We start from the raw sequence: 14901 nt of genomic DNA on the forward strand, positions 1-14901 counted from the left end.
ACAACTGTCAAATACATAATAATCGAATACATGTACAATGTTCCATTTTTGGGAAAACAAAACCTTGTGATTAAAAGCTTTTTCCACTTCATATTTATTTAAATACATTTTTATTAAACATTGAAATGAACAGTGTCTGTGGTCCAAACTGTAATAACAAGAAATGATATAAAACAAATTTATGTACTTTTTTTTATTGAACAGCAAGCAGAAATACTTGTGTGTGTGATTTCCATGAGGTCTTTAGGTTAAAGGCTTTATCTAATTCCAGTGATCTATAGTGTAAAAAAGTATATTAGTATGGAAAGATACTGAGGCAGTGAGGAAAAAATGAAAGAAGCACAAAACATAGTGACCAAAAACCATGAAAATCATGTGGGAAGACAAAAACAAACTCCAAAGGATTTAAAAAAGGGAAGCAAAATTGTTAATAATAAATAATAATAAGAGAAATTAACAGTCTTTTTGTCAGTCTCCAAATAAAAGCAACAATCTATTCAAAATACAGTTGGAAAATGAAAAAAAAAAACCCACAATGCATCTCAAATCCAACAGAATGAAAGTGAAAGCAGGGAGTTGTTTAGTATGGAAGGTTGTTTCCTGCCCTTGTAAGGCTTTGGTTTAAGTTTGAAACTCTTAAATTACTGACCATCTTGAAACTTTGAGTTACTTCTGAGTAACTCCAAATTTCGAGATACCTAACTCAGAATTTCACAAAGTTTTCATAAGTTGTTAGTGAGTATCTCAAAACACAGAGGTATCTTGAAATTTCAAGTTATTTCAAGCTTGAAATTTTGAGATGCATAACTCGAGACGTGAAATTTTGAGATACATAAATCTAAATTTTACGTTGATTTGAGTAAAGTTGTTAGATTAGTTTTCAGTTTGTAATTTTGATTTATTATGTCTTAATGTTAAAATAAAAATCTTGAGATTTTGATTTATTCAGACCAAATTTTTGACATATATAATGTGAATACTTGCATTATGAACCCCAAATTTCACATTAGGTATTTTAAAATGTCACATTACTGACGGATTATTTCAAAATTTCAACTTACTCAGAAGTAACCAAAGGTTTTTAAGATATGTTATCTTGGAATTTTAAGTTATTAGCTGAAATTTTTGAATAACATAAATCAAAATTTTGAGTTATCACCTTGAAATTTCGAGGCTTTTGGATGGCAAAAAATATTCACTCTTTTACTGGCAGAAGAAAGCTTAAAAAAATTGGGAAAATGACACAATAATGAAGTGACTTTTAGTATATTTTTTTTATGTGTCTTTCTGTATTTTTAACCACACAATGAATTTATTGAATTTTACCTTTTTTACAGAAACTTACATTATATAAAAAATGATAATATATTGGCAGCAAATGATCAGTATATTTTTTGTTTTGTATTTATTTTTGGTGGATGAGTATATACATGAGTGTATGAGTGTATATAGGATGACCTCAATGACCTACAGTACATTCGTAATGTACTGTGAAACGTTTCCATAGTCTTTAGGAAGAAAAATTATAAAAAATAAAATAATAAAAAATAAAACCGGTTCTATATCTCCCAGGATTAAAGTCAAATATGTGGAAAAAGGGATCAAATAGTTTTGCAGCCAATTCTGCCTCAGGGGTCCCTGGAGGCCCCTCAGGCCTCAAAATGGGACCCGCCGGTTCAGGCTGTGACTCAGTATGAGGCCCCATCCCAACCCTCACATCCAGGTTACCCCTAAATTTTTCCCCTTTCTTTTTTCCCCTTTTGGCCATGCAGAGTTCGTGTATGTGAGGAAACGTGCATCACCTCTCCCATCTGCTGGCTGGTTGAGCTTGGCGCATGCGCAGTGCAGCTCTCCATCATTTCCAATATCCCAGTGTAGGAGAACCAGCAGAGGCAGAGAACTAATGGGTAGGCTGCTTATTCTTATTTTTCCTAAGCTTGCAGACGCACTGTTGCTCGCCCGTTTCGCTGTTTCGGCTCCGGTACGCATTCGCCGGGATGCCCGGGTAAGAACGGACAGTTTACGGTTTGATTTGACGCAGACAGAAACGTTAGTGCCTGAAAAGCGTCTCTCTCTCTCCCTCTCTCTCCCTTCTTCTTCTTCGCTCTCCCCTCTGCAAACGCAACGGGCTTGCACGGCTGTTAGCTAGCATGCTAAGCTAACCCGTGCTAACTCGGCCTTACCCCTGGCCTTGCCTGCCCCCCTCCCCCTTTGGCTCGAAACCTCAACGACCGGGCCTAGCTGCTTCTTCTCTCTCTCTTTTTTTTTACTTCGACAATTTGAAGTCGGAACCCCGGGCCTGCTGGTCCCCGGCATGCACGAACCCAGCTCCGCGGTTCCAATTAAATGCTGAAACGTTATTAGCGTAGCCGAGCTCGTCCTAATTCATTTTCGTTACAACAAGCTAGCTAAGCTAACGGCAGCTAGACAGCTGACGCTTGGCAGGCTAACCCCCCAGCTAGTTCAGCTAGTTCATATACAGTGCATCAAAAAGGCAGTCAGACAGGACTGATCCCGCTTGTTGACACGGTCCCCTCTTAATGCGGAGGCCCCTCACACGATGGAGCCCGAGCTAATGGTTATTAAACCAACATTTGGCTCAGTTGATGAGCAGCCCCAGCTAATGTCCACCAGGCTAATTGGCTATTATCTAACGTTTAGGTTGTTTTGGTTGTGTACACAAGCGGTTGTCATCTTCCTCCGGCTTCGGGTGGGTAAAAAAAGTCTTGTCATTCAGGCTATGTGGCTGTCAACTTTGAAGGCTGCTGCAGGACAATATGGCTCATTTATCCCCGAAGCTTTCCTTAGCCAAATCCAGCAGGCAGGAGCTACAGCAAGATTTAAGTGCTGTGCTGAGAATTAATGGGTTTAATCTAGCCAGCGGTGGATATCTTATGGGTCAGGACAGCGTGTCTAACCTTTGTGGTGTTGCAGGTTTATGCTTAGCAAATAGAAGGTGCTTTGTGCTGGTAGCTCTTCACTTTCATGAAACTGGACAGCTGTAAATATAGATGGAAATTCACAAAAAACCCTTCATATTGAACATCTTCAGCGCAGTCTCGCAGCAGTTTATGAATTAGTTGCAACCTTTAATCTATTGATTAGTGTTTCATGTACTGTACTCATGTACTGATTTGTGTCAGTGTACGGCAGATTAATGTTTTCCACTTTAAAAAGGTGAAAGGCAATAGAAAAGTCTTTAGCGGCCCCTCATTTCTGTATACTTTTCTAGGAAATGGGAAATGTGTGCAAACATAAATGAAGATGCAGTATATAAAAATGGACCTGTACAGTTCTGTACAGTTCTGCTGGGCTTGAATGTCAATATCTGGTGTGACCACCTTTACTCTTCAACACAGTCTGAACTCTCTTAGGTAGCGTTCTTGTCATTTCTTTAAGTAGTCTTCTGGAATAGTTCTCCAGGATTCTTGAAGGACATTCAAAGCTTTTCTTTGGATGTTGGATGCCTTTGGTTCTGTTCTTAGTTATTATGAGGTCTGGGCTCTGGGGAGGCCAATCCATGACTGACAGTGTAGCATTTTGTTTTCTTTTAGTGCACTGGTAGTGTTTTTGGGATCATTGGTGCATCAAAATCAGACTTCTCTGCATTCATACTTGTTTTACCAACAGTTTCGACAAGATTTCCCACATCAGTGGCTGAAATCTAGTCCCAAACCATGATAGAACCACTCACAGTTGTACCTCTCTTTACATACTGGCAACAATTTGAAACAAAAATGTCAAATTTGGATTCATCACTCCGTAAGACCCGTTACAACTGATTTTCCAGGCAGCCCTTTTGTGATTTTGCATAAGAAAATGACTTTAATATACTGTTCATCTGCTGTAGGCCTTCCAAGTAGAGCAGGGCGATATGGCCAAAAATATTTATCACGATATATATTTGAAAATTTGCGATAACGATATAACCAACGATATAATTGATGCGAGACAAAATACAACTCCACAACATTACTAGCGCAAAAAGACAACCTTCCATTTATTTTCACTTAAACAAGAAGCTGGTTTTTATGTACATTAAAGCTTTATAAAAATGTAACAGTGCAAATGCAAATTCCTTGCTGAAAGTTTAACCAAAAGGCATTTCCAGTAGAAATGGGCTGACATATCCTGAGCATAACCATGTATAATATCCACTGAAGTTAAAAAGAGGTGCTTTGCAACATTAAACTGCAGTGTGCAGTATGCATTTTTCGGACCATAAGGTCACGGGATTATAAGGCACATTAAGCGAAACAAAGCAGTCAGATAAATCAAACTTTATTAAACTCATTCTTCTTGCTTCCTCCACTTCTGTACCATTGATTCATTAATGTTGAATTCTCTGGCAGCTGCTCTATTTCCATGTTGCTGCAGTATATTAATGACTAACCTCGTATTGTGGATGGATTATCTCAGTTGTTCTCCTGACTGAAGTTTGGTCCGTTTACAGCATCCTGCCATGCGATTGCATTTGTCTCTAACCATGAAGAACCTTCACGTTAACTTTTATAAGTGGAAAAGTGTTAGTGTTCATCCTCCAGCTTCACTGTTTATGTTATGCTAACATAGCTGTGTCGCTAGCGATCACGTAGCACATCATTATATACCAGCTAGCCCAACTTCAGTAACCCTACAAACGTCACTGCTGTTTAGTTTCCTGTCTTCATTTATGTTGGAAGTGATAGCAGAGCTGTACGTTTGATTTTTTTTCAGAAATCTCTCAGTCAGAACATGCTATATCATGCTTAGGTAACTAGCGAAACTAGCGAGCTAACTTCCGCTAGCTTCCTGCTAACTTCTAACTCCGTTAAATGTAATAACTTTTGTTTTCATGGATGCCTGGAAGTTAAACTTTATAGTTACACCTGGTAAAGCAGCAATGCTGATCGTTTTATTAAAGATGAAAGAATTGAGACAGTTTTTAACTCTAAGTGATGCTGCAGTGTTGTTTGACCTGAAGCATACGGAGTTTAGGACCCAGATTACTCCCAGATTTAAGAGCATTTTAGTCCGACAAATATGACAATAACAACGGCCGCTTGCATGTTCTGCAAAAAAATGTGCTTTATTGTGTATCTGACGGACAAACACCAAACCAGTTCCACATCACGGAAGTTGCACCATTTTTACAAACCAATTCTGGTTCATCTGTTTCACTCAACAATCGGCCATGTGCGTATGAAAACAAAGGCACTGCGCATGCGCGTTTTACTCCCATTCTATCGCGATATTTCATTTTCCTATCGTTGCCTAACATTATACCGGTATTACCGTGAACGGTATAATATGGCCCAGCCCTACTTCCAAGTCTTCTTGTGTCCTCTACTTGTTCAGTTTCCTCAGATTTTTTTAAGGACATGTTGCACACCATGCTGAGACAAACCAGCTAATAGCTCTTTGGGAATCAGTTTGTTACTTTTTGAACCTGTCAGTTTGTGTTATTGTTGGCATTTTTCATAGATTCGACTAAATAAATAAGGAAAAACTATGACTGGACTGAACCCCAGTGGGGAAAAAAAACCATTAAATGCCCAAAGAAAAACTTTGGGAGACCTCCAGAAAGCCTGGAGAACTATTGTTCAAGCTTTAAAAAATAGCAAAGTCTGGCTCATCTGAAGCAAAATATAAAGAAATAAGGGGTGGCTGAAGATTTTCACAATACTCAGGTATAGGTTTAGGTAGGGCTGTTCGATATAACGATATATACCGGATGACGATATAAAAACGTCTATCGTTTAATTTTACGCTATCGTTTATTTTGTGGTGTCGCAAAATAAACTGTTTACAGCAATTTTTTTTTTTTTTATCGTTTTGATGGTCAATGTAGTGGCTATATTAATTTCTTAAAGTTCTCTCTTTCTCTTTTATTTAATATAACCACACTAGGGACGGACAAGCGCCTGTATTTATGCGTTGACGTTAGCAACAACGACAGTAAAACCATTGCATCACGTGTCCGCTTGTTTATTTTCCACATAAACCCTTCACAATAAAGCTCAAGATCCTGTTGAGACTTTTCAAAATAAACTGAATCACGTGAAAGAGTATGCAGAGTATTTTCGGATGAGAAGCAAAAAAGAGCCGCCAGGTGCTAAAAATAAACCTTAGACTCAAACGTTAGAACAGGCTTTTCCCCGCAGCACACTGTGTAATAAATACTCACAAAGAAAACGGCGGCCGTTACAACTTATGTCTAAAAATGTATAGTTTCATGCATCGGTTAAAACACTCGACTCCAGGTACATGACGCCCAGCTGGAAACACTCCACGTAAGTCGAGCTGCCCGAGATTCACAGAATTTACAAAAAAAAAAGTTAAATTTTTGTGATTTATATCGTCATCGGGACGATAGATGTCTTATATCAGGATATGAGAATTTGGTCATATCGCACAGCCCTTGGTTTAGGTACTAAAAGCTACTGTACAAGTTTAGAAATAATACAATACAAACACAATGCAAACATGAAATATACCATCTATTGAAATACATTGCTTATAAAGTTGTGCGACCTACCACAAAAAATCCCTATAATTTGTCTCTTTGTACATCAACAAATAAGTCTCTTTTTGTGACACTTTCATGTTTCGCTGTGAAAAAACTCTCAAAAACTGTCTGCATCTGAAAACCCTCTCAACGTTTTTTCTTAATTAAGGGGGAAAAAAAGACAATAAGTAGTTCTTTGAATGCACAGATATCTCATCTAAATAATGGGTAAGAGCATTTCTACCTGTAATTTTTCCTCTTCATATGTATGTTTACCTGGACTCTAATTTTCAGACTTTAATGGGATTAAAAGCCCAAACAGAATAAAAATGCTCCATATAAACACCTGACATCTGACGTAGGCTCACTTTGTTGTAATTAGGGTACTTTTTCCAGTACCGATACACAGGCACCAACTTTCTGCTAATACCATGTACTAAAACAGTACTTTTGTTAATGAAACTGTCGTTCTTACTGTGAGGAACATTTGGGAAACTGTTATGTAGATATACAACAAATTTTTCTGGCACAACTTCACCTAATTCCAAGGTGCATGAAGAAGACAAAGATCTGATGACATGAAGACTCCAGCGACACTTAAAGTATTAGGGAACAACTTTATTGGTTTTATTTTAGATTTTATTGTATTGTCAAAGATTATGTAATTGCGTTTGGGGCTATGGCAATGCATTTGCGACTTTTACATCAGACTATTCCTAAATTAAAGACGTCTAAAAACAGTGGTATAATCTTTTTCATGCATTGACCTCATAAACTTGGTAAATTTTTTGCTGCGTTCTATCAGCTTGTGTCCTGCATCATAAATGCTTGTGGAGGTATGTTTCTCCAAGCTGGTGCTCTGTAATGACCTTATCTTTAAGAGTAAAAAGTGAAATAAAAAGTTGAAACAAATGTACTTAAAACCATAAATATTCAATTCAAGGAGAGATTTGTGACTTTCACGTCAGTATTTTTGAAAATGTGCTCTATGGCTTTATTTAAATGTGGATGGAGGTATGTTTCTCCACAACTGATAAATGGCATTGTTTTTCCTAGCTGAACTGGTCCTTTTAACTTAATTATATACAGACTATGAGAGTTATGAGCAACTCCATAATTTATGTTCTTTTCTGTCATGAAAATTTAGAGTTTAAAAAGAATTATTTTTGAAATACATTTAAAACAGAGAATGATAATTCAGACATACATGCAATATTCATAATTCTAACAGTTAAAAACAACACAATAATGAGGCACAACAATAAAAAGACCATTTTAATCCAATTTCAGACAGTTCATTAAATCACATGCCAAAAAGACTGAAATAAAAGACAAGATATTGAGGAAGATGAATGCATGATGTATTAGTGGCTTTGCATGTGCAAGGAAATGATGAAATAAACATAGTATGTACAAAAGGAAAAATAAATGGATTTATAACAAATCTCTAAAATCTCTCTCGCTCTCCATCTATCTATTTGTGAATAATTGTTGTGTGTGTGACATCACACAACGTTTTGTTCAGATTTGCCCACCTGTTAAGATGGAGATGGGATAAATGCAGACATATGCCATAGTCAAAATGTGCAAAATAATTATATATAAATGTAGTAGAGGCCACTTTGTGCTCCTAGTTTGAGTGAGCACTGCATGTATCTCTGTATGCAAGTATTTCTGCTAGAAAGAGAGAGGATGGCTGCAATTTTAAGAAATCTGCCAAATTTATACTAAACAAGCTGTCCATTTGCATAAAGGCAGCTTTTTTAAGTACTTTTTACCACTCCTAAAAAACAAAACAACAATTTTTCAAGCTGTACTGGTCCTCTTCAATGAGTTTATTATATACCAACTCTGTGAGTTAAGAGTAAGCCAATAATGGAAATAGCTGTGCTGAAAAGACTAAGAATTTCCAAATGCAGTGTTGTTCTTGTGTTTCATTTTTAAAATTATTGCTAAATAGGTGGACAACAAAAGGAAAATGCTGTTGTTAAAGTCACATATGCATAAAGTATTCATGACTATTCAAGTTTGTCAGATACTGCATAGAGAAGACCTTTGGAAGGGTGTTTCTCCTCTTATGAAAAAAAAGGGTTTCTGTGATTATTAATAAACTCTTTAGTGATTAAAATCAATGGTGGGCACATTGGTGCCAAAAGACCATCCATATCTGAATTTCGGGATTTTTATTCAAACATCTGCCAAAAATATGAAATTAAACAAAAAAGCTGTTGAGAAAGACGAGTGGATGACGTATTTGTGACTTTTACAAAGAAAGCAGTGTAAAAGATGCTTTTCACGTTTTTAAATTTGCTGTTCTGGTAGCTTGATAAAGACTCTTGTGGGCTTTTTACCACCAGGAATTTTTTTATTTATTTTTTTGTTAAATTGTGAATAACACAAAAAATCCTGCTGATGTCTATTCTGGGGGGAAAAAATTGTTCACTTCACCTGGGGTCATGCTTTCAGTCGTGACACTGCCACTGCTCTTCCATAGATTCTCATTTTAAAATTAAAAGCCAGCATCATATAAAAAGCAGACTCTGGCATCTTTATCCCCTCACCACTCAACCAGTTACAGCAGGATGCTGGAGGTCTCTTTGTGTTCAAAGGGAGTTCTTCCTCCCTACTGTTGCCCAGTAGGGATCATCGGATTGTTGGGGTTCTCCCTCTAGTACTGAAGGGTCTTTACCTTACAATACAAGGAGGCTTATTGTGAATTTTCAGTCTACTTTTAGCCTCAAATACAGATGAGGGGTTCATGCTGTGGAGCTCCAAACCTCCAGCGTTGCCTTCCCGCTGCGTTTTCCACACCAGTTTCTCTCAGCAGCCTCGTGTGCTTCCTGTAATGAGAAAATGCTCACTCACTTGTTAATGGGGTTTGACTTCATCTAGTTTTTTGTTTGTTGTTTGTTTGTTTTTTTACAGTTGAACTGATTGGTTGAAATCAACCTGTGCAGACACACATTTTACTTTGCCATTGGTTATGTCAGACCCTGTGTAATACCAGTAAGACTAACGGATCATCTATTTTAATGCTTCCGCTGGACTGTGACTGTGCTCCCTTGATTTTTACAGTTCCCAAAACAACTACTCCACCACTGTTATCTCTTCTAATTGGCTTTATTAATTTGTCACTCTGCAAAGACCTTAAGACTTCCAGTGGGTTATGTGCTCCATTCAAACTTACCAGAGTCCAAATGCTGGCAAACTGGCGTTGCGTGCTCCTAAAGTCGTTTGGAGCTCATGTTCTGACCTGAATTGTGAGTTGGCGAGTAAATGTTGTCGGCTCCTAGATAAAGGTTTTCCTCTTTCTCCTTTTCTTGTCCCGATGACTAAAGATCGGTCAGAGACAGGTTGTCGTTAGAGTTGAGTGAAAGTCCAGCTCAGGCATGAACAAAGCAAAGAAATCTACCTCTTGACCTAATAATGAAATGCACACAGGCCACTTTGTCTGATCATATTCTTTAATATTTGGACACTGACGGAGAACGTTTTCATTTACATAAGCTGCCATCTTTAATGGACCACAAATTTAGTTACTCGAGGATCTTTGGCTGTGTTTCTGCTCGTCTTTTTTTTTCTTTAATGTGATTTCTTATCTAAAACAGTTTGTAATTTTTTTTACTTATTTCCTATTGAGGGTGCATTTCTTCCTTTTGTACCACATTAACTTTTTCCCTCTCTTGTTCTCTACTGTTTTGGTGACGTGTGCAGCTGGATTCACTCCAAACTGTAAAATTCCCATCACATTCAAGTACATGCACTTTTGGATGTGTGAGATTGACCTTTCTGGGTTTTTCCATACAAATCTGAGTTGGCATATTTAAAAAGGGGTTGCAACATTTACCTTCATTTTGTGAATACTTTCAGTTACAGGTCCTCAGAGTAGATAAACATAGTTTGAAATCTGCCGTTTTTTTAATGTTTTTTTAATTTTATTTTTACCAGCCCTGATAGCTCAGTAAAATAAATGACCATATGGCCAAATAAATACCTTTAACAGCTAGAAACAAATTTGAAGTCAAAATAAATACAATCAAGTAAAATTATTATAGATTTCAATGAAAACTTTGAGTAATAACAGAGAAAAAGTTCATGGAAAATAAAACAGAATACAATTAACCTACTAAACGCACTAGTGGAAAGTGTGGTGCAAGAAAGCATGAAGTTGTGATATATACCTTTCATACAGAACCTAATTTTAGCAAATATTCACTTCTGAAAATCTGGATGGCGATACTTTAAAGAAAAAAGTAAAAAATTATTTTCATCCACTGTTCAAGTTTTTGCTTGAGGTCTAACTTTATGCACTATAAGTTGAGAGATTTCCTCTCATATCTCTCTTCTATGGTTTAAGGAGACAAAGTAGGAAAACGAATTTCAAATACGTGTCTCTGTCCTTTTTTTTTTCCATCCACAGTTGGTGTATTTTATACAACTGCATTGGTTTGACTGCTAGTGTTTGATCTCAGACAGTCCAGCTTGTAGCAGTTTTATCCACCTCCTCCTGCATCTCTATGTAGCCGGCAGAGCAGTAGGTGGCAGGGTGCACCTTCACTGTTCCCCAAATTCACATCAGGAGTTAGAGACAGGTAGAGGTAGCTTTAGTAGGTGTGCTTTATTGAAGGCTGGGAGCCTTTATGCATCTTCCTCATTGTTCTCTTCGTGACCACCACTGCTATAAACAGCTGGCAGGAGAAAATACAAACAGCCCGAGATGGTGAATCATACTTCTTGTGTCTTCCACGTGGTATCTCCAGCTGCTGCAGCCATGATGTGCAGTTATGTTTCGGGAACTCAGCTCTGCTGTCACCTATGACTAAGAAAACACACTTTCATCATGTTCAAGCAGCAAAGGAAACGCACAAAAATGGGTTTCATTTCCTTTTCCCGCTGTTTTTTGTACTTTAGGTTTAAGGAAATCCTCTGTAAAAAGACACGTTTTTCTTAACCCTCCTGGTTGGGAGTCCTTGCTGACAGCGAGGACATTACTTGACCACTTGGAAGACGTCGAACTTGTAGATTTTAACCTAGGTGGATAGAAATTTACCATTCCTGTGATATCTTTGGTGAAGTTGTAGCCCTCAAGCTTTACAGTCTACCAGAACACAGCATTTGTTTGGGACAGCATAGCATATGCTGTATTCACATGTACCCTGTTTTTTGTAGTGCAGATGTGTACTGATACTACTGGTATGTGCATTAGCATGGCTGCTAATGACAGCAACTTTCATGTAGAAAGTTGTAGTTTGGAATAGGGCTGCTCAATTAATCGAATTTTAATCTCGATTACGATCTGGGCTTTCAACGATCATTAAAAATGACTGAGCCGATTATTAGCCCCTCCCTCGTGCTTTACTCTCGCGCTGCTCCGTGTGGGAAATCGAGCGCACCTCTTTGCATTTCGAACACGTGTCACAACAATTAAGAGCAGCGGTCTCCAACCTTTTTTGCGCCACGGACCAGTTTATGCCCGACAATATTTTCATGGACCGGCCTTTAAGGTGTCACGGATAAATACAACAAAATAAAACTAGTACAGGTACCGAAAAAAAAGAAATTTATTCATAACACATGTGAAAAGACCCAGGAAAACTGAGTAAACGATAACGAAATAACGCTGAAAACCGATAAAAACCCTAAAAACTATACATTTCACACCTGAGCCTCAACTCTCGCGGCCTGGTACCAAACGACTCACGGACCGGTCCGAGGCCTGGGGGTTGGGGACCGCTTATTAAGAGGACCCGAGGGAACCTCGGAAAGCTAAGCAGAAGTTATTTGGAGAGGAGAGTGACTGCCGTTGGTTGAAAAGAGAGGTAAAAAAACTTCAGTGGTGTGGAAACATTATGCCCATATGGAAAAGATATATATAAATCTTATAAAGTTTATATCTGTCTTGTGTGAAACTTGTATGAAAACCATATAAGAGTGAAAACAGATATAAGATCCCTTGAAAAATTATATAATGAAACTTGTATGTTTTGGATACTTACTAAAACAATGTATGAAAGTAATGAGAAAGTGGCCACTTTCATGAGTAAATCATATAAGTTTTTACTATTTCTTTTCCATATGGGTGGGTTCGCGGAGTCAGATGTGGATCAAGTAGACATAGGCTGTGTCCCAATTCAGGGTCTGCACGCTTGAAGTACGCATTTTAAGTGCGGTTACGTCACCGCCACGCGACGACTGCTGTCCCAATTCGAAGTGTACTTCAAATGCATACTCCAAATGCGCCATCGATTTCCCCAAATATCAAGCGTGGTCCGGTGCACGCTTCGTGGTCCCATATATCCCACAATTCATAGCGCGGCGGTGGGTGTGGAGAATTTTGCCGCAAAATACGGCAGAAGGGAGCGGCCGAAGAGGGGTTTTTTTCCCCCAAACTTTATTGAACGTATAAAGCGAACAGTCAGTCATTCCAGTTCAGTTTGTACAGTAGACATACAAGGCAAATAAGAGTAACAATATACAGTACAATGAAATAATAAGGATAAATAAAAAAAGAAAAAAAAAGGGGGGGGGGGGATGTGACAGACTTCATAACAACTTTGTACTTGAAAGTTGTGACATCTCATTCGTTAAACATTTCTGAATGAATTTCCCTAATAAGATGGAGCGGCCGAAGAGTGAACTGTCAAAAGTACTGAATATGACGTCACTTATTTATGTGCGAATGTTTAATAATTAAAGTCAGTCATATATCCACAAACACAACAATCTGAAATATATATATCTGACAATACTATAATATTGGCCATATTATATTTACATTACCACAGTGAGATGACTTTAGTCTCATGAACAACATTAACTAATTGTTATTTACTAACTAATCTTAAATGACTGTTCAGCACAGAAATGAAGCCCAACAATCATGTTTTACAGTCCCGTGGTCTCAGCCTCAGATACTCAACTAATCAAAGTGATGTCATGACAAAAATGAATGACTAACAAAACATTTTTCTCCTTCATTTCTGTCAAACAAAGCTGTATGTTCCCTGTCTCGCGGTTAGTATCATGGTTGCTAGGCAACCTGAACAGCGCGACGAAGCGTATACCGTCCTATTTCACAAGCCTCTCACTTCTGCACTTCTCGTACTTATAGTATGCACCGTACGTAGTGCGCGTACTTCAAGCGTGCAGACCTTGAATTGGGACACAGCTATAGTGTGTAAACTTTGCTACAGTGTCGTAGCTGCACCACAGAGCAACACTGCAAAGTTCACTAAACATAGATGTTTACATTTTTCATTTATTTTTTATATTGCAAACATTTGCACTGTTATCAGTATTTGCACACTATTTTATATTATTTTTTGACAATCTTTAAAGTCATTATTCAATACATTGTTATTGTTAAATAAATATCGTCAAATAATCGAGATCTCAATTTCAGTGAAAATAACCGTGACTTATCACTTTTTGCCATAATCGAGCAGCCCTAGTTTGGAAAGCATGTAAATAGTTTGATATCAGTTTGAGAAAGATTTTTTTTTTTGTTGTTCGTCCATGATTGCCAAGACTTGAGAGAACATTTTTCGAAAGTCAAATGTGGTTGTCCATAATAATTATATGTGTGGTTTGAGAGAAATTGATAAAATCCTGTTTACGTTTGATTTTTTTTTTCCCTTAAATTTTATATTTATGCAGGGTTCAACATAAAAAGTGGCCGAATCTTTGGAGCCAGTAATCATTAGTTTTTAATGATTAGTTTTTATTACCGTCAGTATTTTCACAATGAAATGCCAATGGAAATCAAACCACCCATATGGATTGTTTAAATGTAACAAAAAACTGTTTTGTTTGTTTGGTTGTTATTGTTTTTTAACTGCTTCCATCTACTTTTTACACGGCAGCAGCTTAGTAATTTAAGTAGAAGCTAAAATGGAAAATGGAAACTGTCTGCTTGCAGTTAAACTGATCTTTGTCCATCCAACGGCTGGAGCCATGGACTGGTCGCCAATCTGGCGCAGACTTAAAACACTCAAACCAGAGACAACCATTCACAGTCACACTTATGGGCAATTTAGAATCATCAATTAACCTAACCCCTATAACGGCATGCCTTTGGACTGTTGGAGAAAGCTGGAGTACCCAGAGAGTACCCACGCAAACACGGGGAGAACGTGTGAACTCCACACCGAAAGGCCCCAGGCACGTGGTAGAATCGAACTCAGGACCTTCCTGGTGTGAAGCAGCACTGCTAAACACTACCTGATAGATCTCTAAATCTGTAAAAATTTCTTGTAAACTTGATGCAGGCTAACAGCTGCCTCTCTTTTAGAGCCTATGATGTATGATTTTCAAGACTGGTACAGATATTTAAAAATTTAATCGACCAATACTTTGTTGCTTAGTTAGATGAAGACAAAACAGATTCCCCTAACGTTTGTTATGTATATTTATTT

At 37.7% G+C, this 14901-nt stretch overlaps 1 protein-coding gene across 1 annotated transcript in view; it reads left to right on the forward strand.

Annotated features, from left to right (window-relative positions):
* The first annotated feature begins 1854 nt into the window (after positions 1-1854).
* The window catches only part of mbd5 (methyl-CpG binding domain protein 5), a 52844-nt gene continuing 39797 nt past the window's right edge, over positions 1855-14901 (forward strand). Inside the window, exon 1 of the mRNA XM_085348192.1 lies at positions 1855-1907. The gene's annotated coding sequence lies outside the window, so the exon portion shown is untranslated. The remainder of the gene's footprint in view (positions 1908-14901) is intronic.

The sequence above is a fragment of the Diplotaxodon limnothrissa genome, linkage group LG23, assembly GCF_057381915.1.
Source record: "Diplotaxodon limnothrissa isolate DT_005_m linkage group LG23, D_limnothrissa_male_GT1.1, whole genome shotgun sequence".
NCBI lineage: Eukaryota > Metazoa > Chordata > Actinopteri > Cichliformes > Cichlidae > Diplotaxodon > Diplotaxodon limnothrissa.